General features: G+C 46.1%; 1 long non-coding RNA gene across 1 annotated transcript; it reads right to left on the bottom strand.

The window, feature by feature from the left end:
• Positions 1–13,909: 13,909 nt before the first annotated feature.
• Positions 13,910–19,964, bottom strand: LOC120039156. Its single transcript, XR_005475311.1, has 3 exons — positions 19,652–19,964; positions 19,337–19,523; positions 13,910–13,988 (listed from the first exon to the last, which is right to left on the bottom strand). It is a non-coding gene; the product is annotated as an uncharacterized LOC120039156 (long non-coding RNA).
• Between the last annotated feature and the right edge of the window lie 2,871 nt (positions 19,965–22,835).

Below are 22,835 nucleotides of genomic sequence, written 5' to 3'. Positions count from 1 at the left end.
TGTGTTATTTATATTGTTTGTACCCAGCTAGTAATAGGACAGTGAATGGTCTTAGTGTACACAGTACACTTTTAGAATTAGTGTTGACCCGATGAACCCTGGAGAACCTCAAGGAACCTCTAGCGGTCAAACCGGGTGTCACACCCTGGCCTTAGTTATCTTTGTTTTCATTATTATTTTAGTTAGGTCAGGGTGTGACATGGTGTATGTATGTGTTTTTGTAGTGTCTAGGGTGGTTGTAAGGTTAGGGGGTTTATTAGAGTAGTTGGGTTTATGTTTAGTATAGAAGTCTAGCTGTGTCTATGGTTGCCTGAAGGGTTCTCAATCAGAGACAGATGTCATTAATTGTCTCTGATTGGGAGCCATATTTAAGGCAGCCATAGGCACTAGGTTTTTGTGGGTAATTGTCTGTGTCTATGTTGCATGTTTGCACTTAGTCTTTTGATAGCTTCACGTTCGTCTGTTTGTTGTTTTGTTTCGTTGTCCTTCTTCCAATTAAAGAGAAGATGTATTTTCAACACGCTGCGCCTTGGTCCTCTCTCTCTCCCTTCGACGATCGTGACAGAATTACCCACCATTCTAGGACCAAGCGGCGTGTCAAGCGGCAACAGGACCCACCTACACAGGATTCATGGACATGGGAGGAGATATTGGATGGAAAGGGACCTTGGGCACAACCGGGAGAATATCGCCTCCCTCGTGAAGAGCTGGAGGCAGCGAAAGCCGAGAGGAGGCGATATGAGGAGGCAGCACGGAGGCAAGGCTGGAAGCCCGTGAGTACTACCCAAAAATTTCTTGGAGGGGGGCTAAGAGGTAGTGGGCCGAGGGCAGGTAGGAGACCTGCGCCCACTTCCCAGGCTAACCGTGGAGAGCGGGAGTACGGGCGGACACCGTGTTACGCAATAGAGCGCACGGTGTCTCCTGTACGTGTTCATAGCCCGGTGCGGGTTATTCCACCTCCCCGCACTGGTAGGGCTAGATTGGGCATTGAGCCAGGTGCCATGATGCCGGCTCAACGCGTCTGGTCTCCAGTGCGTCTCCTCGGGCCGGTATACATGGCACCAGCCTTACGCATGGTGTCCCCGGTTCGCCTACATAGCCCGGTGCGGGTTATTCCACCTCCCCGCACTGGTCGGGCGACGGGGAGCATTCAACCAGGTAAGGTTGGGCAGGCTCGGTGTTCAAGGGAACCAGTACGCCTGCACGGTCCGGTATTTCCGGCGCCACCTCCCCGCCCCAGTCCAGTACCACCAGTGCCTCCTCCACGCACTAGCCCTATGGTGCGTGTCTCCAGCCCTTTACCACCAGTGCCTAAACCACCCACCAAGCCTCCTGTGTGTCCCCAGAGTCCTGTGCGTCCTGTTGCTGCTCCCCGCACTAGCCCTGAGATGCGTGTCCCCAGTCCGGTACCACCAGTTCCGGCACCACGCACTAGGCCTAATGTGCGCTCCCAGGGTCCAGTATGCCCTGTTCCTTCTCCCCGCACTAGCCTGAAGGTGCGTGTCCTTAGCCCGGTGCCTCCAGTTCCGGCACCACGCACCAGGCCTACAGTGCGCCTCATCCGGCCAGAGCCATCCGTCTGCCCAGTGCCATCTGAGCCATCCGTCTGCCCAGTGCCGTCTGAGCCATCCGTCTGTCCCGAGCCATTAGAGCCGCCCGTCTGTCCCGAGCCGTCAGAGCCGTTAGTCAGTCAGGAGCCGCTAGAGCCATTCGTCAGTCAGGATCTGCCAGAGCCGCCAACCAGACAGGATCTGCCAGAGCCGCCAACCAGACAGGATCTGCCAGAGCCGCCAACCAGACAGGATCTGCCAGAGCCGCCAACCAGACAGGATCTGCCAGAGCCGCCAACCAGACAGGATCTGCCAGAGCCGCCAACCAGACAGGATCTGCCAGAGCCGTCAGCCAGCCATGAGCAGCCAGATCCGTCAGCCAGCCATGAGCAGCCAGATCCGTCAGCCAGCCATGAGCAGCCAGATCCGTCAGCCAGCCATGAGCAGCCAGATCCGTCAGCCAGCCATGAGCAGCCAGATCCGTCAGCCAGCCATGAGCCGTCCAGCCAGGATCCGCCAGAGCCGTCCAGCCAGGATCCGCCAGAGCCGTCATCCAGCCAGGATCCGTTCCTCAGTCCGGAGCTGCCGTCCCTCAGTCCGGAGCTGCCCCTTATCCTGGTGCTGCCACTTATCCTGGTGCTGCCCCTTATCCTGGTGCTGCCCCTTATCCTGGTGCTGCCCCTTAGTCCGGTGCTGTCCCTTAGTCCGGTGCTGTCCCTTAGTCCGGTGCTGTCCCTTAGTCCGGTGCTGCTCCTTAATCCAGTGGGGTTAAGTTGGCGGGTGGTCAGTTGGAGGAGGCTACGAAAGCGGGTAGTGACTATGGTGGGGTGGGGACCACGACCAGTACCAGAGCCGCCACCGTGGACAGACGCCCACCCAGACCCTCCCCTAGACTTTATGCTGGTGCGCCCGGAGTTCGCACCTTAAGGGGGGGGTTATGTCACACCCTGGCCTTAGTTATCTTTGTTTTCATTATTATTTTAGTTAGGTCAGGGTGTGACATGGTGTATGTATGTGTTTTTGTAGTGTCTAGGGTGGTTGTAAGGTTAGGGGGTTTATTAGAGTAGTTGGGTTTATGTTTAGTATAGAAGTCTAGCTGTGTCTATGGTTGCCTGAAGGGTTCTCAATCAGAGACAGATGTCATTAATTGTCTCTGATTGGGAGCCATATTTAAGGCAGCCATAGGCACTAGGTTTTTGTGGGTAATTGTCTGTGTCTATGTTGCATGTTTGCACTTAGTCTTTTGATAGCTTCACGTTCGTCTGTTTGTTGTTTTGTTTCGTTGTCCTTCTTCCAATTAAAGAGAAGATGTATTTTCAACATGCTGCGCCTTGGTCCACTCTCTCTCCCTTCGACGATCGTGACACCGGGAAATGACTACAATCGTTTTCAAATCAAATCAAATTTTATTAGTCACATGCGCCGAATACAACGGGTGTAGACCTTACAGAAAAAAATACTTACTTATGAGCCTCTAACCAACAGTGTAGTTTCAAAAAAATACGGATAAGAATAAGAGATAAAAGTAACAAGTAATTTAAGAGTAAGAGTAAAAAATAACAATACATACATGGGGGTGCCGGGAACAAAGTCAATGTGCGGGGGCACCGGTTAGTTGAGGTAGTATGTACATTTAGGTAGAGTTAATTAAAGTGCCTATGCATAGATGACAACAGAGAGTGGCACATGCATCGGAGCTCCGGTATCAAACGCAACACTATAAAACACCAAATATTAATTAATATGCTTTAGGGGAGAGTGGGATAAGTTTTTTTACATTCAGCATCAGTCCGTCAAGGGAAGTATAGTATTCTTTCTAACAAAGATATCTACCGGTACATAAATTTCAGGATGTTGTGTATCCCCGGAAATAATCAGAATTCAGGAAAACATTACAATTTTGAAAACACAGCTAGTCCCAAAAAAGTGGTCTCTTGGCACAACTTATGAGGTAAGGTGAGCTGCAGAACAGGGTAAGTTAAGCCTCCTAAAAATGTCTACTGAATGAAATATTGCCACTACCTTTTTAAAACCATGTCTATCTTTATTTCCCAAACACAATTCACAATCACTTTTTGTCTTTTAATAATTTGAAGCATCTTTTAACACAGGCTTAACACCTAACAAACACTTTTTAAAAACACTTTTAACATAGGCCAGGCCCTATTGTTGCCTCATATGCCAGCAATAATGTCTTGCATTACACCTGGGAAGAAAATACTTCAAATTGCTCATCTTGCCATTGGCTCAACTTACCCGATGGGAAACATTTTGACTATATTAGCCCACACAGCTACAAGGATGCACTTTTATGCCAGGTTTAGGATCTCATATTGAAGCTTATAGAGACTCCAACTGATGTACAGAACAATCTTATAATGATCTACTTTGGTTCAGATAAAATAATCATGATACCTCTAACACAATAAATGTATTTGACTTGTTGAAAATCTGTTTTTTGGACATACCACTTCCTTCCTTCACAGACACCATCAGATGATGACCGCTTCCTAAATATTTGGTCAAACCTTGCACCAATCCTTTGTAATTACAGTAAAATACTAAGGAATTCAAACCCTCACCTCAATAAATGTAATTCATTCATCCAATCATTCATTCCTTTCGATGATGGTAGCATTTACAGTATAGGCCTAATACAGTACATTTTACAGTGTTGTACTGTGTCATTACACAGTACTTGCTATGATACTGTATTTATATTACAGTAGCTGTACTTTAATATTAAAAACAAAATTTTACTTGCCACCGAGCTGCCTATAAATTACTGTCAAATTCATGATGACCCTTTTAAAGTAAATTAAGGCACATAGCCTATTTAAAAAAGTAAAACATTTTAAACTAGGCAAGTCAGTTAAGAACACATTCTTATTTACAATGACTGCCTACACAGGCCAAACCCAGGCGAGGCTGAGCCAATTGTGCTGCACTATGGGACTCCCAAACACGGCCAGTAGCCTGGAATCGAACCAGGCTGTCTGTAGCAATGCCTCAAGCACTGAGATCCAGTGCCTTAGTAGACCTCTGCGCCACTAGGGAGTCCATTTACTAGACCCTTTAAACATTAAACTAAATATGAAAACATTTCAACAATCTATTTGTTTTTTAAGCTGTTGAATACAGACTTCTGGTGTAAAAGTAGGTTTAAACCTTGGAGATGTATCCTTGTCTTGTGACCATTTTGAGAAATCTTAATGAAACTTCTCTGAATCATACTTCACCTTAATAATGCATAATATACGACTTATTTGTTGAGTACAGCGTTAATTTATTTAAAGCCTGTAAAGTAGGACCTACAAAAGTTTGTTTCGGTATTGTGACCGATGGGATTAAATTGAACCTTTGATTGGGCGGTTATGTCTATAGAAATTTGGCGGTCTCTACTGCGCTCACCTTGTACATGTTCTCCGGAATGAGGTGGTGGTCACGGAGCTGGTTAAGAAAAGTGTGTGGTTGCAGCATGCACGACATCTCTGTCCTACTACAGCGTAAAAAACTGCAGTAACTGCTTATCTGTAAGAAAGGCCAGCGGATCCATTGGCGCCGATCGCAACTGTAGTTCACCTCTTCAATTCAGTTTTCTTTGTTGAAAAAAAATCCAATATTTACCAGGTCACTGAATATATTAACAGTTTAATAATTCATGAACAGGTTAAGATTGGGTTGCACGTATAGATTCATAAATGAAAGTATGATTGTAGGCTATTTACATTTCAATCCAGGCCCAGGGTCTAATGCTTCGTTCAGACGATAGACGCGCAAAAGCAATCGAGACGAAAATAGCCAACATTCCAGTTTGGACGATGGACGTAATCAAAAGGTTTTCAGTTGTAGGCCTACAACGTTGCTATTGTTATTTTCGAAAATAAAATAGATCTCCCGCCTGCACTGAAACCCACATCAAATGACGTTTGGAAAGTAAGAGTGCTCATGTGACCGGCTGGTCCCGGCCGCCATAGGCGAGACCACAAAATTGCCGCCCCTTATCAGAATAGTCCCAGTAAGCAAAATAACGTTAAAAGACGTCTACAATACGTATTTTCATGACGTTGAAGTTAGGTTCAAATCAAAATGTATTTGTCACGTGCGCCGAATACAACAGGTGTAGACCTTACAGTTAAATGCTTACTTACAAGCCCTTAACCAACAGTGCAGTTTTTAAGTAAAAAATAGGTATTTGGTAAACAATAGAGAAGTGAAGAAATAAAAAAAAACAGTAAAAAATAACAGTAGCGAGGCTATATACAGGTGGTACCGGTACAGAGTCAATGTGCGGGTACACTGGTTAGTCGGGCTATTTCAGGTAATATATACATGTAGGATTAGTTAAAGTGACTATGCATAGATGATCAACAGAGTAGCAGCAGCATAAAAGAGGGGTTGGTGGGTGGACGACACAATGCATATTCCGGGTAGCCATTTCATTAGTGAATTTTAGGAGTGCTCATCTATGTGGTAGGCTAGCTCATCTATTTGTAAAACACAAAAAAAGACTGCAGGTCCGGACAAGAACAAAAAAAGAGGTCAAAAAGACGTTGGCCCGTGCTTACTGGGGTGTAGCCTACCATGTCGACAAGCAATGGAATTTTATGAATGCCCATCGATGTGGTAGACCCACAAGCAGGCCTTTGCATTGGCTTTATTAGTCCGAAAGGGATATTTAATCTCTGAATATCAGCTACCCAAATTTATCAGGAGGAGTTATCCTGAGCCAATTTGCAATGTGTTGACACTGCGGGAAATGCAGAAGTATTTTCTTTTTCAATAAAAAAAAAATGATGTATACAAACTTGGAACCACTGAGCATGATAATTTAGCCCATGGGATGAAACTAATGGACAGCAGTTGTGAGTAGCCTGATTGTCCATTCCATATTGTCAATTTTACTTTTACCTGTCCTGTTTTTAGGACATGCTGTTTGTTAACCAGTTAAAGATAATGATAATAAAGATAATAATCCTATGTTTCACAGAATCGTGGCTGAATGATGACATGGATATTCAGCTAGCGGGATATACGCTGCACCAGCAAGATAGAACAGCACACTCCGGTTAGACGAGGGGGGGCGGTCTGTGCATATTTGTAATCAACAGCTGGTGCACAAAATCTAAGGAAGTCTCTAGATTTTGCTCGCCTGAAGTAGAGTATATTGTGATAAATTGCAGGCCACACTATACTATAGTTTTCAGCTATACTTTTCAGCTATACTGAACACACAGTTCCAGAACACCTTGATGCTGTCGGGCCTCTTTGCCTCCACCCAGTCCAACACCTGGTACACACCCTTCTCCCTCAGCTCCTTACTCCGAAATCAAAATCAGCTTCTGCAGGAGGGGTCAAATACAAAACCATGGTCCAATTTGTGGGGGTTAACAAATTGTGGCTGGAGTAGAATGATAGACTCAATTCTCTAGAAGCAACTGCCATCCCAATCAGTTCATGTGACAGACAGGAATTCATGGACACGTGTCAGGCATTACTAATCAATGATCATCAACTCTAATGTCCACTCTTACAATTAACATTCAAAGATGTGTTATTTATATTGTTTGTACCCAGCTAGTAATAGGACAGTGAATGGTCTTAGTGTACACAGTACACTTTTAGAATTAGTGTTGACCCGATGAACCCTGGAGAACCTCAAGGAACCTCTAGCGGTCAAACCGGGTGTCACACCCTGGCCTTAGTTATCTTTGTTTTCATTATTATTTTAGTTAGGTCAGGGTGTGACATGGTGTATGTATGTGTTTTTGTAGTGTCTAGGGTGGTTGTAAGGTTAGGGGGTTTATTAGAGTAGTTGGGTTTATGTTTAGTATAGAAGTCTAGCTGTGTCTATGGTTGCCTGAAGGGTTCTCAATCAGAGACAGATGTCATTAATTGTCTCTGATTGGGAGCCATATTTAAGGCAGCCATAGGCACTAGGTTTTTGTGGGTAATTGTCTGTGTCTATGTTGCATGTTTGCACTTAGTCTTTTGATAGCTTCACGTTCGTCTGTTTGTTGTTTTGTTTCGTTGTCCTTCTTCCAATTAAAGAGAAGATGTATTTTCAACACGCTGCGCCTTGGTCCTCTCTCTCTCCCTTCGACGATCGTGACAGAATTACCCACCATTCTAGGACCAAGCGGCGTGTCAAGCGGCAACAGGACCCACCTACACAGGATTCATGGACATGGGAGGAGATATTGGATGGAAAGGGACCTTGGGCACAACCGGGAGAATATCGCCTCCCTCGTGAAGAGCTGGAGGCAGCGAAAGCCGAGAGGAGGCGATATGAGGAGGCAGCACGGAGGCAAGGCTGGAAGCCCGTGAGTACTACCCAAAAATTTCTTGGAGGGGGGCTAAGAGGTAGTGGGCCGAGGGCAGGTAGGAGACCTGCGCCCACTTCCCAGGCTAACCGTGGAGAGCGGGAGTACGGGCGGACACCGTGTTACGCAATAGAGCGCACGGTGTCTCCTGTACGTGTTCATAGCCCGGTGCGGGTTATTCCACCTCCCCGCACTGGTAGGGCTAGATTGGGCATTGAGCCAGGTGCCATGATGCCGGCTCAACGCGTCTGGTCTCCAGTGCGTCTCCTCGGGCCGGTATACATGGCACCAGCCTTACGCATGGTGTCCCCGGTTCGCCTACATAGCCCGGTGCGGGTTATTCCACCTCCCCGCACTGGTCGGGCGACGGGGAGCATTCAACCAGGTAAGGTTGGGCAGGCTCGGTGTTCAAGGGAACCAGTACGCCTGCACGGTCCGGTATTTCCGGCGCCACCTCCCCGCCCCAGTCCAGTACCACCAGTGCCTCCTCCACGCACTAGCCCTATGGTGCGTGTCTCCAGCCCTTTACCACCAGTGCCTAAACCACCCACCAAGCCTCCTGTGTGTCCCCAGAGTCCTGTGCGTCCTGTTGCTGCTCCCCGCACTAGCCCTGAGATGCGTGTCCCCAGTCCGGTACCACCAGTTCCGGCACCACGCACTAGGCCTAATGTGCGCTCCCAGGGTCCAGTATGCCCTGTTCCTTCTCCCCGCACTAGCCTGAAGGTGCGTGTCCTTAGCCCGGTGCCTCCAGTTCCGGCACCACGCACCAGGCCTACAGTGCGCCTCATCCGGCCAGAGCCATCCGTCTGCCCAGTGCCATCTGAGCCATCCGTCTGCCCAGTGCCGTCTGAGCCATCCGTCTGTCCCGAGCCATTAGAGCCGCCCGTCTGTCCCGAGCCGTCAGAGCCGTTAGTCAGTCAGGAGCCGCTAGAGCCATTTGTCAGTCAGGATCTGCCAGAGCCGCCAACCAGACAGGATCTGCCAGAGCCGCCAACCAGACAGGATCTGCCAGAGCCGCCAACCAGACAGGATCTGCCAGAGCCGCCAACCAGACAGGATCTGCCAGAGCCGCCAACCAGACAGGATCTGCCAGAGCCGCCAACCAGACAGGATCTGCCAGAGCCGTCAGCCAGCCATGAGCAGCCAGATCCGTCAGCCAGCCATAAGCAGCCAGATCCGTCAGCCAGCCATGAGCAGCCAGATCCGTCAGCCAGCCATGAGCAGCCAGATCCGTCAGCCAGCCATGAGCAGCCAGATCCGTCAGCCAGCCATGAGCCGTCCAGCCAGGATCCGCCAGAGCCGTCCAGCCAGGATCCGCCAGAGCCGTCATCCAGCCAGGATCCGTTCCTCAGTCCGGAGCTGCCGTCCCTCAGTCCGGAGCTGCCCCTTATCCTGGTGCTGCCCCTTATCCTGGTGCTGCCCCTTATCCTGGTGCTGCCCCTTATCCTGGTGCTGCCCCTTAGTCCGGTGCTGTCCCTTAGTCCGGTGCTGTCCCTTAGTCCGGTGCTGTCCCTTAGTCCGGTGCTGCTCCTTAATCCAGTGGGGTTAAGTTGGCGGGTGGTCAGTTGGAGGAGGCTACGAAAGCGGGTAGTGACTATGGTGGGGTGGGGACCACGACCAGTACCAGAGCCGCCACCGTGGACAGACGCCCACCCAGACCCTCCCCTAGACTTTATGCTGGTGCGCCCGGAGTTCGCACCTTAAGGGGGGGGTTATGTCACACCCTGGCCTTAGTTATCTTTGTTTTCATTATTATTTTAGTTAGGTCAGGGTGTGACATGGTGTATGTATGTGTTTTTGTAGTGTCTAGGGTGGTTGTAAGGTTAGGGGGTTTATTAGAGTAGTTGGGTTTATGTTTAGTATAGAAGTCTAGCTGTGTCTATGGTTGCCTGAAGGGTTCTCAATCAGAGACAGATGTCATTAATTGTCTCTGATTGGGAGCCATATTTAAGGCAGCCATAGGCACTAGGTTTTTGTGGGTAATTGTCTGTGTCTATGTTGCATGTTTGCACTTAGTCTTTTGATAGCTTCACGTTCGTCTGTTTGTTGTTTTGTTTCGTTGTCCTTCTTCCAATTAAAGAGAAGATGTATTTTCAACATGCTGCGCCTTGGTCCTCTCTCTCTCCCTTCGACGATCGTGACACCGGGAAATGACTACAATCGTTTTCAAATCAAATCAAATTTTATTAGTCACATGCGCCGAATACAACGGGTGTAGACCTTACAGAAAAAAATACTTACTTATGAGCCTCTAACCAACAGTGTAGTTTCAAAAAAATACGGATAAGAATAAGAGATAAAAGTAACAAGTAATTTAAGAGTAAGAGTAAAAAATAACAATACATACATGGGGGTGCCGGGAACAAAGTCAATGTGCGGGGGCACCGGTTAGTTGAGGTAGTATGTACATTTAGGTAGAGTTAATTAAAGTGCCTATGCATAGATGACAACAGAGAGTGGCACATGCATCGGAGCTCCGGTATCAAACGCAACACTATAAAACACCAAATATTAATTAATATGCTTTAGGGGAGAGTGGGATAAGTTTTTTTACATTCAGCATCAGTCCGTCAAGGGAAGTATAGTATTCTTTCTAACAAAGATATCTACCGGTACATAAATTTCAGGATGTTGTGTATCCCCGGAAATAATCAGAATTCAGGAAAACATTACAATTTTGAAAACACAGCTAGTCCCAAAAAAGTGGTCTCTTGGCACAACTTATGAGGTAAGGTGAGCTGCAGAACAGGGTAAGTTAAGCCTCCTAAAAATGTCTACTGAATGAAATATTGCCACTACCTTTTAAAACCATGTCTATCTTTATTTCCCAAACACAATTCACAATCACTTTTTGTCTTTTAATAATTTGAAGCATCTTTTAACACAGGCTTAACACCTAACAAACACTTTTTAAAAACACTTTTAACATAGGCCAGGCCCTATTGTTGCCTCATATGCCAGCAATAATGTCTTGCATTACACCTGGGAAGAAAATACTTCAAATTGCTCATCTTGCCATTGGCTCAACTTACCCGATGGGAAACATTTTGACTATATTAGCCCACACAGCTACAAGGATGCACTTTTATGCCAGGTTTAGGATCTCATATTGAAGCTTATAGAGACTCCAACTGATGTACAGAACAATCTTATAATGATCTACTTTGGTTCAGATAAAATAATCATGATACCTCTAACACAATAAATGTATTTGACTTGTTGAAAATCTGTTTTTTGGACATACCACTTCCTTCCTTCACAGACACCATCAGATGATGACCGCTTCCTAAATATTTGGTCAAACCTTGCACCAATCCTTTGTAATTACAGTAAAATACTAAGGAATTCAAACCCTCACCTCAATAAATGTAATTCATTCATCCAATCATTCATTCCTTTCGATGATGGTAGCATTTACAGTATAGGCCTAATACAGTACATTTTACAGTGTTGTACTGTGTCATTACACAGTACTTGCTATGATACTGTATTTATATTACAGTAGCTGTACTTTAATATTAAAAACAAAATTTTACTTGCCACCGAGCTGCCTATAAATTACTGTCAAATTCATGATGACCCTTTTAAAGTAAATTAAGGCACATAGCCTATTTAAAAAAGTAAAACATTTTAAACTAGGCAAGTCAGTTAAGAACACATTCTTATTTACAATGACTGCCTACACCAGCCAAACCCAGGCGAGGCTGAGCCAATTGTGCTGCACTATGGGACTCCCAAACACGGCCAGTAGCCTGGAATCGAACCAGGCTGTCTGTAGCAATGCCTCAAGCACTGAGATCCAGTGCCTTAGTAGACCTCTGCGCCACTAGGGAGTCCATTTACTAGACCCTTTAAACATTAAACTAAATATGAAAACATTTCAACAATCTATTTGTTTTTTAAGCTGTTGAATACAGACTTCTGGTGTAAAAGTAGGTTTAAACCTTGGAGATGTATCCTTGTCTTGTGACCATTTTGAGAAATCTTAATGAAACTTCTCTGAATCATACTTCACCTTAATAATGCATAATATACGACTTATTTGTTGAGTACAGCGTTAATTTATTTAAAGCCTGTAAAGTAGGACCTACAAAAGTTTGTTTCGGTATTGTGACCGATGGGATTAAATTGAACCTTTGATTGGGCGGTTATGTCTATAGAAATTTGGCGGTCTCTACTGCGCTCACCTTGTACATGTTCTCCGGAATGAGGAGGTGGTCACGGAGCTGGTTAAGAAAAGTGTGTGGTTGCAGCATGCACGACATCTCTGTCCTACTACAGCGTAAAAACTGCAGTAACTGCTTATCTGTAAGAAAGGCCAGCGGATCCATTGGCGCCGATCGCAACTGTAGTTCACCTCTTCAATTCAGTTTTCTTTGTTGAAAAAAAATCCAATATTTACCAGGTCACTGAATATATTAACAGTTTAATAATTCATGAACAGGTTAAGATTGGGTTGCACGTATAGATTCATAAATGAAAGTATGATTGTAGGCTATTTACATTTCAATCCAGGCCCAGGGTCTAATGCTTCGTTCAGACGATAGACGCGCAAAAGCAATCGAGACGAAAATAGCCAACATTCCAGTTTGGACGATGGACGTAATCAAAAGGTTTTCAGTTGTAGGCCTACAACGTTGCTATTGTTATTTTCGAAAATAAAATAGATCTCCCGCCTGCACTGAAACCCACATCAAATGACGTTTGGAAAGTAAGAGTGCTCATGTGACCGGCTGGTCCCGGCCGCCATAGGCGAGACCACAAAATTGCCGCCCCTTATCAGAATAGTCCCAGTAAGCAAAATAACGTTAAAAGACGTCTACAATACGTATTTTCATGACGTTGAAGTTAGGTTCAAATCAAAATGTATTTGTCACGTGCGCCGAATACAACAGGTGTAGACCTTACAGTTAAATGCTTACTTACAAGCCCTTAACCAACAGTGCAGTTTTTAAGTAAAAAATAGGTATTTGGTAAACAATAGAGAAGTGAAGAAATAAAAAAAACAGTAAAAAATAACAGTAGCGAGGCTATATACAGGTGGTACCGGTACAGAGTCAATGTGCGGGTACACTGGTTAGTCGGGCTATTTCAGGTAATATATACATGTAGGATTAGTTAAAGTGACTATGCATAGATGATCAACAGAGTAGCAGCAGCATAAAAGAGGGGTTGGTGGGTGGACGACACAATGCATATTCCGGGTAGCCATTTCATTAGTGAATTTTAGGAGTGCTCATCTATGTGGTAGGCTAGCTCATCTATTTGTAAAACACAAAAAAAGACTGCAGGTCCGGACAAGAACAAAAAAAGAGGTCAAAAAGACGTTGGCCCGTGCTTACTGGGGTGTAGCCTACCATGTCGACAAGCAATGGAATTTTATGAATGCCCATCGATGTGGTAGACCCACAAGCAGGCCTTTGCATTGGCTTTATTAGTCCGAAAGGGATATTTAATCTCTGAATATCAGCTACCCAAATTTATCAGGAGGAGTTATCCTGAGCCAATTTGCAATGTGTTGACACTGCGGGAAATGCAGAAGTATTTTCTTTTTCAATAAAAAAAAAATGATGTATACAAACTTGGAACCAATGAGCATGACAATTTAGCCCATGGGATGAAACTAATGGACAGCAGTTGTGAGTAGCCTGATTGTCCATTCCATATTGTCAATTTTACTTTTACCTGTCCTGTTTTTAGGACATGCTGTTTGTTAACCAGTTAAAGATAATGATAATAAAGATAATAATCCTATGTTTCACAGAATCGTGGCTGAATGATGACATGGATATTCAGCTAGCGGGATATACGCTGCACCAGCAAGATAGAACAGCACACTCCGGTTAGACGAGGGGGGGCGGTCTGTGCATATTTGTAATCAACAGCTGGTGCACAAAATCTAAGGAAGTCTCTAGATTTTGCTCGCCTGAAGTAGAGTATATTGTGATAAATTGCAGGCCACACTATACTATAGTTTTCAGCTATACTTTTCAGCTATACTGAACACACAGTTCCAGAACACCTTGATGCTGTCGTGCCTCTTTGCCTCCACCCAGTCCAACACCTGGTACACACCCTTCTCCCTCAGCTCCTTACTCCGAATCAAAATCAGCTTCTGCAGGAGGGGTCAAATACAAAACCATGGTCCAATTTGTGGGGGTTAACAAATTGTGGCTGGAGTAGAATGATAGACTCAATTCTCTAGAAGCAACTGCCATCCCAATCAGTTCATGTGACAGACGGGAATTCATGGACACGCGTCAGGCATTACTAATCAATGATCATCAACTCTAATGTCCACTCTTACAATTAACATTCAAAGATGTGTTATTTATATTGTTTGTACCCAGCTAGTAATAGGACAGTGAATGGTCTTAGTGTACACAGTACACTTTTAGAATTAGTGTTGACCCGATGAACCCTGGAGAACCTCAAGGAACCTCTAGCGGTCAAACCGGGTGTCACACCCTGGCCTTAGTTATCTTTGTTTTCATTATTATTTTAGTTAGGTCAGGGTGTGACATGGTGTATGTATGTGTTTTTGTAGTGTCTAGGGTGGTTGTAAGGTTAGGGGGTTTATTAGAGTAGTTGGGTTTATGTTTAGTATAGAAGTCTAGCTGTGTCTATGGTTGCCTGAAGGGTTCTCAATCAGAGACAGATGTCATTAATTGTCTCTGATTGGGAGCCATATTTAAGGCAGCCATAGGCACTAGGTTTTTGTGGGTAATTGTCTGTGTCTATGTTGCATGTTTGCACTTAGTCTTTTGATAGCTTCACGTTCGTCTGTTTGTTGTTTTGTTTCGTTGTCCTTCTTCCAATTAAAGAGAAGATGTATTTTCAACACGCTGCGCCTTGGTCCTCTCTCTCTCCCTTCGACGATCGTGACAGAATTACCCACCATTCTAGGACCAAGCGGCGTGTCAAGCGGCAACAGGACCCACCTACACAGGATTCATGGACATGGGAGGAGATATTGGATGGAAAGGGACCTTGGGCACAACCGGGAGAATATCGCCTCCCTCGTGAAGAGCTGGAGGCAGCGAAAGCCGAGAGGAGGCGATATGAGGAGGCAGCACGGAGGCAAGGCTGGAAGCCCGTGAGTACTACCCAAAAATTTCTTGGAGGGGGGCTAAGAGGTAGTGGGCCGAGGGCAGGTAGGAGACCTGCGCCCACTTCCCAGGCTAACCGTGGAGAGCGGGAGTACGGGCGGACACCGTGTTACGCAATAGAGCGCACGGTGTCTCCTGTACGTGTTCATAGCCCGGTGCGGGTTATTCCACCTCCCCGCACTGGTAGGGCTAGATTGGGCATTGAGCCAGGTGCCATGATGCCGGCTCAACGCGTCTGGTCTCCAGTGCGTCTCCTCGGGCCGGTATACATGGCACCAGCCTTACGCATGGTGTCCCCGGTTCGCCTACATAGCCCGGTGCGGGTTATTCCACCTCCCCGCACTGGTCGGGCGACGGGGAGCATTCAACCAGGTAAGGTTGGGCAGGCTCGGTGTTCAAGGGAACCAGTACGCCTGCACGGTCCGGTATTTCCGGCGCCACCTCCCCGCCCCAGTCCAGTACCACCAGTGCCTCCTCCACGCACTAGCCCTATGGTGCGTGTCTCCAGCCCTTTACCACCAGTGCCTAAACCACCCACCAAGCCTCCTGTGTGTCCCCAGAGTCCTGTGCGTCCTGTTGCTGCTCCCCGCACTAGCCCTGAGATGCGTGTCCCCAGTCCGGTACCACCAGTTCCGGCACCACGCACTAGGCCTAATGTGCGCTCCCAGGGTCCAGTATGCCCTGTTCCTTCTCCCCGCACTAGCCTGAAGGTGCGTGTCCTTAGCCCGGTGCCTCCAGTTCCGGCACCACGCACCAGGCCTACAGTGCGCCTCATCCGGCCAGAGCCATCCGTCTGCCCAGTGCCATCTGAGCCATCCGTCTGCCCAGTGCCATCTGAGCCATCCGTCTCCCCAGCGCCATCTGAGCCATCCGTCTCCCCAGCGCCATCTGAGCCATCCGTCTCCCCAGCGCCATCTGAGCCATCCGTCTCCCCAGCGCCATCTGAGCCATCCGTCTCCCCAGCGCCATCTGAGCCATCCGTCTGCCCAGTGCCGTCTGAGCCATCCGTCTGTCCCGAGCCATTAGAGCCGCCCGTCTGTCCCGAGCCGTCAGAGCCGTTAGTCAGTCAGGAGCCGCTAGAGCCATTCGTCAGTCAGGATCTGCCAGAGCCGCCAACCAGACAGGATCTGCCAGAGCCGCCAACCAGACAGGATCTGCCAGAGCCGCCAACCAGACAGGATCTGCCAGAGCCGCCAACCAGACAGGATCTGCCAGAGCCGCCAACCAGACAGGATCTGCCAGAGCCGCCAACCAGACAGGATCTGCCAGAGCCGTCAGCCAGCCATGAGCAGCCAGATCCGTCAGCCAGCCATGAGCAGCCAGATCCGTCAGCCAGCCATGAGCAGCCAGATCCGTCAGCCAGCCATGAGCAGCCAGATCCGTCAGCCAGCCATGAGCAGCAGATCCGTCAGCCAGCCATGAGCCGTCCAGCCAGGATCCGCCAGAGCCGTCCAGCCAGGATCCGCCAGAGCCGTCATCCAGCCAGGATCCGTTCCTCAGTCCGGAGCTGCCGTCCCTCAGTCCGGAGCTGCCCCTTATCCTGGTGCTGCCACTTATCCTGGTGCTGCCCCTTATCCTGGTGCTGCCCCTTATCCTGGTGCTGCCCCTTAGTCCGGTGCTGTCCCTTAGTCCGGTGCTGTCCCTTAGTCCGGTGCTGTCCCTTAGTCCGGTGCTGTCCCTTAGTCCGGTGCTGCTCCTTAATCCAGTGGGGTTAAGTTGGCGGGTGGTCAGTTGGAGGAGGCTACGAAAGCGGGTAGTGACTATGGTGGGGTGGGGACCACGACCAGTACCAGAGCCGCCACCGTGGACAGACGCCCACCCAGACCCTCCCCTAGACTTTATGCTGGTGCGCCCGGAGTTCGCACCTTAAGGGGGGGGTTATGTCACACCCTGGCCTTAGTTATCTTTGTTTTCATTATTATTTTAGTTAGGTCAGGGTGTGACATGGTGTATGTATGTGTTTTTGTAGTGTCTAGGGTGGTTGTAAGGTTAGGGGGTTTATTAGAGTAGTTGGGTTTATGTTTAGTATAGAAGTCTAGCTGTGTCTATGGTTGCCTGAAGGGTTCTCAATCAGAGACAGATGTCATTAATTGTCTCTGATTGGGAGCCATATTTAAGGCAGCCATAGGCACTAGGTTTTTGTGGGTAATTGTCTGTGTCTATGTTGCATGTTTGCACTTAGTCTTTTGATAGCTTCACGTTCGTCTGTTTGTTGTTTTGTTTCGTTGTCCTTCTTCCAATTAAAGAGAAGATGTATTTTCAACACGCTGCGCCTTGGTCCACTCTCTCTCCCTTCGACGATCGTGACACCGGGAAATGACTACAATCGTTTTCAAATCAAATCAAATTTTATTAGTCACATGCGCCGAATACAACGGGTGTAGACCTTACAGAAAAAAATACTTACTTATGAGCCTCTAACCAACAGTGTAGTTTCAAAAAAATACGGATAAGAATAAGAGATAAAAGTAACAAGTAATTTAAGAGTAAGAGTAAAAAATAACAATACATACATGGGGGTGCCGGGAACAAAGTCAATGTGCGGGGGCACCGGTTAGTTGAGGTAGTATGTACATTTAGGTAGAGTTAATTAAAGTGCCTATGCATAGATGACAACAGAGAGTGGCACATGCATCGGAGCTCCGGTATCAAACGCAACACTATAAAACACCAAATATTAATTAATATGCTTTAGGGGAGAGTGGGATAAGTTTTTTTACATTCAGCATCAGTCCGTCAAGGGAAGTATAGTATTCTTTCTAACAAAGATATCTACCGGTACATAAATTTCAGGATGTTGTGTATCCCCGGAAATAATCAGAATTCAGGAAAACATTACAATTTTGAAAACACAGCTAGTCCCAAAAAAGTGGTCTCTTGGCACAACTTATGAGGTAAGGTGAGCTGCAGAACAGGGTAAGTTAAGCCTCCTAAAAATGTCTACTGAATGAAATATTGCCACTACCTTTTTAAAACCATGTCTATCTTTATTTCCCAAACACAATTCACAATCACTTTTTGTCTTTTAATAATTTGAAGCATCTTTTAACACAGGCTTAACACCTAACAAACACTTTTTAAAAACACTTTTAACATAGGCCAGGCCCTATTGTTGCCTCATATGCCAGCAATAATGTCTTGCATTACACCTGGGAAGAAAATACTTCAAATTGCTCATCTTGCCATTGGCTCAACTTACCCGATGGGAAACATTTTGACTATATTAGCCCACACAGCTACAAGGATGCACTTTTATGCCAGGTTTAGGATCTCATATTGAAGCTTATAGAGACTCCAACTGATGTACAGAACAATCTTATAATGATCTACTTTGGTTCAGATAAAATAATCATGATACCTCTAACACAATAAATGTATTTGACTTGTTGAAAATCTGTTTTTTGGACATACCACTTCCTTCCTTCACAGACACCATCAGATGATGACCGCTTCCTAAATATTTGGTCAAACCTTGCACCAATCCTTTGTAATTACAGTAAAATACTAAGGAATTCAAACCCTCACCTCAATAAATGTAATTCATTCATCCAATCATTCATTCCTTTCGATGATGGTAGCATTTACAGTATAGGCCTAATACAGTACATTTTACAGTGTTGTACTGTGTCATTACACAGTACTTGCTATGATACTGTATTTATATTACAGTAGCTGTACTTTAATATTAAAAACAAAATTTTACTTGCCACCGAGCTGCCTATAAATTACTGTCAAATTCATGATGACCCTTTTAAAGTAAATTAAGGCACATAGCCTATTTAAAAAAGTAAAACATTTTAAACTAGGCAAGTCAGTTAAGAACACATTCTTATTTACAATGACTGCCTACACAGGCCAAACCCAGGCGAGGCTGAGCCAATTGTGCTGCACTATGGGACTCCCAAACACGGCCAGTAGCCTGGAATCGAACCAGGGTGTCTGTAGCAATGCCTCAAGCACTGAGATCCAGTGCCTTAGTAGACCTCTGCGCCACTAGGGAGTCCATTTACTAGACCCTTTAAACATTAAACTAAATATGAAAACATTTCAACAATCTATTTGTTTTTTAAGCTGTTGAATACAGACTTCTGGTGTAAAAGTAGGTTTAAACCTTGGAGATGTATCCTTGTCTTGTGACCATTTTGAGAAATCTTAATGAAACTTCTCTGAATCATACTTCACCTTAATAATGCATAATATACGACTTATTTGTTGAGTACAGCGTTAATTTATTTAAAGCCTGTAAAGTAGGACCTACAAAAGTTTGTTTCGGTATTGTGACCGATGGGATTAAATTGAACCTTTGATTGGGCGGTTATGTCTATAGAAATTTGGCGGTCTCTACTGCGCTCACCTTGTACATGTTCTCCGGAATGAGGTGGTGGTCACGGAGCTGGTTAAGAAAAGTGTGTGGTTGCAGCATGCACGACATCTCTGTCCTACTACAGCGTAAAAACTGCAGTAACTGCTTATCTGTAAGAAAGGCCAGCGGATCCATTGGCGCCGATCGCAACTGTAGTTCACCTCTTCAATTCAGTTTTCTTTGTTGAAAAAAATCCAATATTTACCAGGTCACTGAATATATTAACAGTTTAATAATTCATGAACAGGTTAAGATTGGGTTGCACGTATAGATTCATAAATGAAAGTATGATTGTAGGCTATTTACATTTCAATCCAGGCCCAGGGTCTAATGCTTCGTTCAGACGATAGACGCGCAAAAGCAATCGAGACGAAAATAGCCAACATTCCAGTTTGGACGATGGACGTAATCAAAAGGTTTTCAGTTGTAGGCCTACAACGTTGCTATTGTTATTTTCGAAAATAAAATAGATCTCCCGCCTGCACTGAAACCCACATCAAATGACGTTTGGAAAGTAAGAGTGCTCATGTGACCGGCTGGTCCCGGCCGCCATAGGCGAGACCACAAAATTGCCGCCCCTTATCAGAATAGTCCCAGTAAGCAAAATAACGTTAAAAGACGTCTACAATACGTATTTTCATGACGTTGAAGTTAGGTTCAAATCAAAATGTATTTGTCACGTGCGCCGAATACAACAGGTGTAGACCTTACAGTTAAATGCTTACTTACAAGCCCTTAACCAACAGTGCAGTTTTTAAGTAAAAAATAGGTATTTGGTAAACAATAGAGAAGTGAAGAAATAAAAAAAACAGTAAAAAATAACAGTAGCGAGGCTATATACAGGTGGTACCGGTACAGAGTCAATGTGCGGGTACACTGGTTAGTCGGGCTATTTCAGGTAATATATACATGTAGGATTAGTTAAAGTGACTATGCATAGATGATCAACAGAGTAGCAGCAGCATAAAAGAGGGGTTGGTGGGTGGACGACACAATGCATATTCCGGGTAGCCATTTCATTAGTGAATTTTAGGAGTGCTCATCTATGTGGTAGGCTAGCTCATCTATTTGTAAAACACAAAAAAGACTGCAGGTCCGGACAAGAACAAAAAAAGAGGTCAAAAAGACGTTGGCCCGTGCTTACTGGGGTGTAGCCTACCATGTCGACAAGCAATGGAATTTTATGAATGCCCATCGATGTGGTAGACCCACAAGCAGGCCTTTGCATTGGCTTTATTAGTCCGAAAGGGATATTTAATCTCTGAATATCAGCTACCCAAATTTATCAGGAGGAGTTATCCTGAGCCAATTTGCAATGTGTTGACACTGCGGGAAATGCAGAAGTATTTTCTTTTTTCAATAAAAAAAAATGATGTATACAAACTTGGAACCACTGAGCATGACAATTTAGCCCATGGGATGAAACTAATGGACAGCAGTTGTGAGTAGCCTGATTGTCCATTCCATATTGTCAATTTTACTTTTACCTGTCCTGTTTTTAGGACATGCTGTTTGTTAACCAGTTAAAGATAATGATAATAAAGATAATAATCCTATGTTTCACAGAATCGTGGCTGAATGATGACATGGATATTCAGCTAGCGGGATATACGCTGCACCAGCAAGATAGAACAGCACACTCCGGTTAGACGAGGGGGGGCGGTCTGTGCATATTGTAATCAACAGCTGGTGCACAAAATCTAAGGAAGTCTCTAGATTTTTGCTCGCCTGAAGTAGAGTATATTGTGATAAATTGCAGGCCACACTATACTATAGTTTTCAGCTATACTTTTCAGCTATACTGAACACACAGTTCCAGAACACCTTGATGCTGTCGGGCCTCTTTGCCTCACCCAGTCCAACACCTGGTACACACCCTTCTCCCTCAGCTCCTTACTCCGAATCAAATCAGCTTCTGCAGGAGGGGTCAAATACAAAACCATGGTCCAATTTGTGGGGGTTTAACAAATTGTGGCTGGAGTAGAATGATAGACTCAATTCTCTAGAAGCAACTGCCATCCCAATCAGTTCATGTGACAGACAGGAATTCATGGACACGCGTCAGGCATTACTAATCAATGATCATCAACTCTAATGTCCACTCTTACAATTAACATTCAAAGATGTGTTATTTATATTGTTTGTACCAGCTAGTAATAGGACAGTGAATGGTCTTAGTGTACACAGTACACTTTTAGAATTAGTGTTGACCCGATGAACCCTGGAGAACCTCAAGGAACCTCTAGCGGTCAAACCGGGTGTCACACCCTGGCCTTAGTTATCTTTTGTTTTCATTATTATTTTAGTTAGGTCAGGGTGTGACATGGTGTATGTATGTGTTTTTGTAGTGTTCTAGGGTGGTTGTAAGGTTAGGGGGTTTATTAGAGTAGTTGGGTTTATGTTTAGTATAGAAGTCTAGCTGTGTCTATGGTTGCCTGAAGGGTTCTCAATCAGAGACAGATGTCATAATTGTCTCTGATGGGAGCCATATTTAAGGCAGCCATAGGCACTAGGTTTTTGTGGGTAATTGTCTGTGTCTATGTTGCATGTTTGCACTTAGTCTTTTGATAGCTTTCACGTTCGTCTGTTGTGTTTTGTTCGTTGTCCTTCATTCCAATTAAAGAGAAGATGTATTTTTCAAACACAGCTGCGCCTTGGTCCTCTCTCTCTCCCTTCGACGATCGTGGACAGAATTACCCACCATTCTAGGACAAGCGGCTGTGTCAAGCGGCAAACAGGACCCCACCTACACAGGATCATGGACATGGGAGGAGATATTGGATGGAAAGGGACCTTGGGCACAACCGGGAGAATATCGCCTCCCTCGTGAAGAGCTGGAGGCAGCGACAAGCCGAGAGGAGGCGATATGAGGAGGCAGCACGGAGGCAAGGCTGGAAGCCCGTGAGTACTACCCAAAAATTTCTTGGATGGGGGCTAAGAGGTAGTGGGCCGAGGGCAGGTAGGAGACCTGCGCCCACTTCCAGGCTAACCGTGGAGAGCGGGAGTACGGTGCGGACACCGTGTTACGCAATAGAGCGCACGGTGTCTCCTGTACGTGTTCATAGCCCGGTGCGGGTTATTACACCTCCCCGCCACTGGTAGGGCTAGATTGGGCATTGAGCAGGTGCCCATGATGCCGGCTCAACGCGGTCTGGTCTCCAGTGAGTCTCCTCGGGCCGGTATAACATGGCACCAGCCTTACGCATGGTTCCCCGGTTCGCCTACATAGCCCGGTGCGGGTTATTCCACCTCCCCGCCACTGGTCGGGCGACGGGAGCATTCAACCAGGTAAGGTTGGGCAGGCTCGGTGTTCAAGGGACCCAGTACGCCTGCACGGTCCGGTATTTCCGGCGCCACCTCCCGCCCAGTCCAGTACCACCAGTGCCTCCTCCACGCACTAGCCCTATGGTGCGTGTCTCCAGCCCTTTACACCAGTGCCTAAACCACCCACCAAGCCTCCTGTGTGTCCCCAGAGTCCTGTGCGTCCTGT

Source organism: Salvelinus namaycush, unplaced genomic scaffold (assembly GCF_016432855.1).
Source record: "Salvelinus namaycush isolate Seneca unplaced genomic scaffold, SaNama_1.0 Scaffold2582, whole genome shotgun sequence".
Classification (NCBI taxonomy): domain Eukaryota; kingdom Metazoa; phylum Chordata; class Actinopteri; order Salmoniformes; family Salmonidae; genus Salvelinus; species Salvelinus namaycush.
The sequence above is the reverse complement of the archived record's forward strand: the minus strand, read 5'-3'. Positions and strand labels throughout refer to the sequence as shown.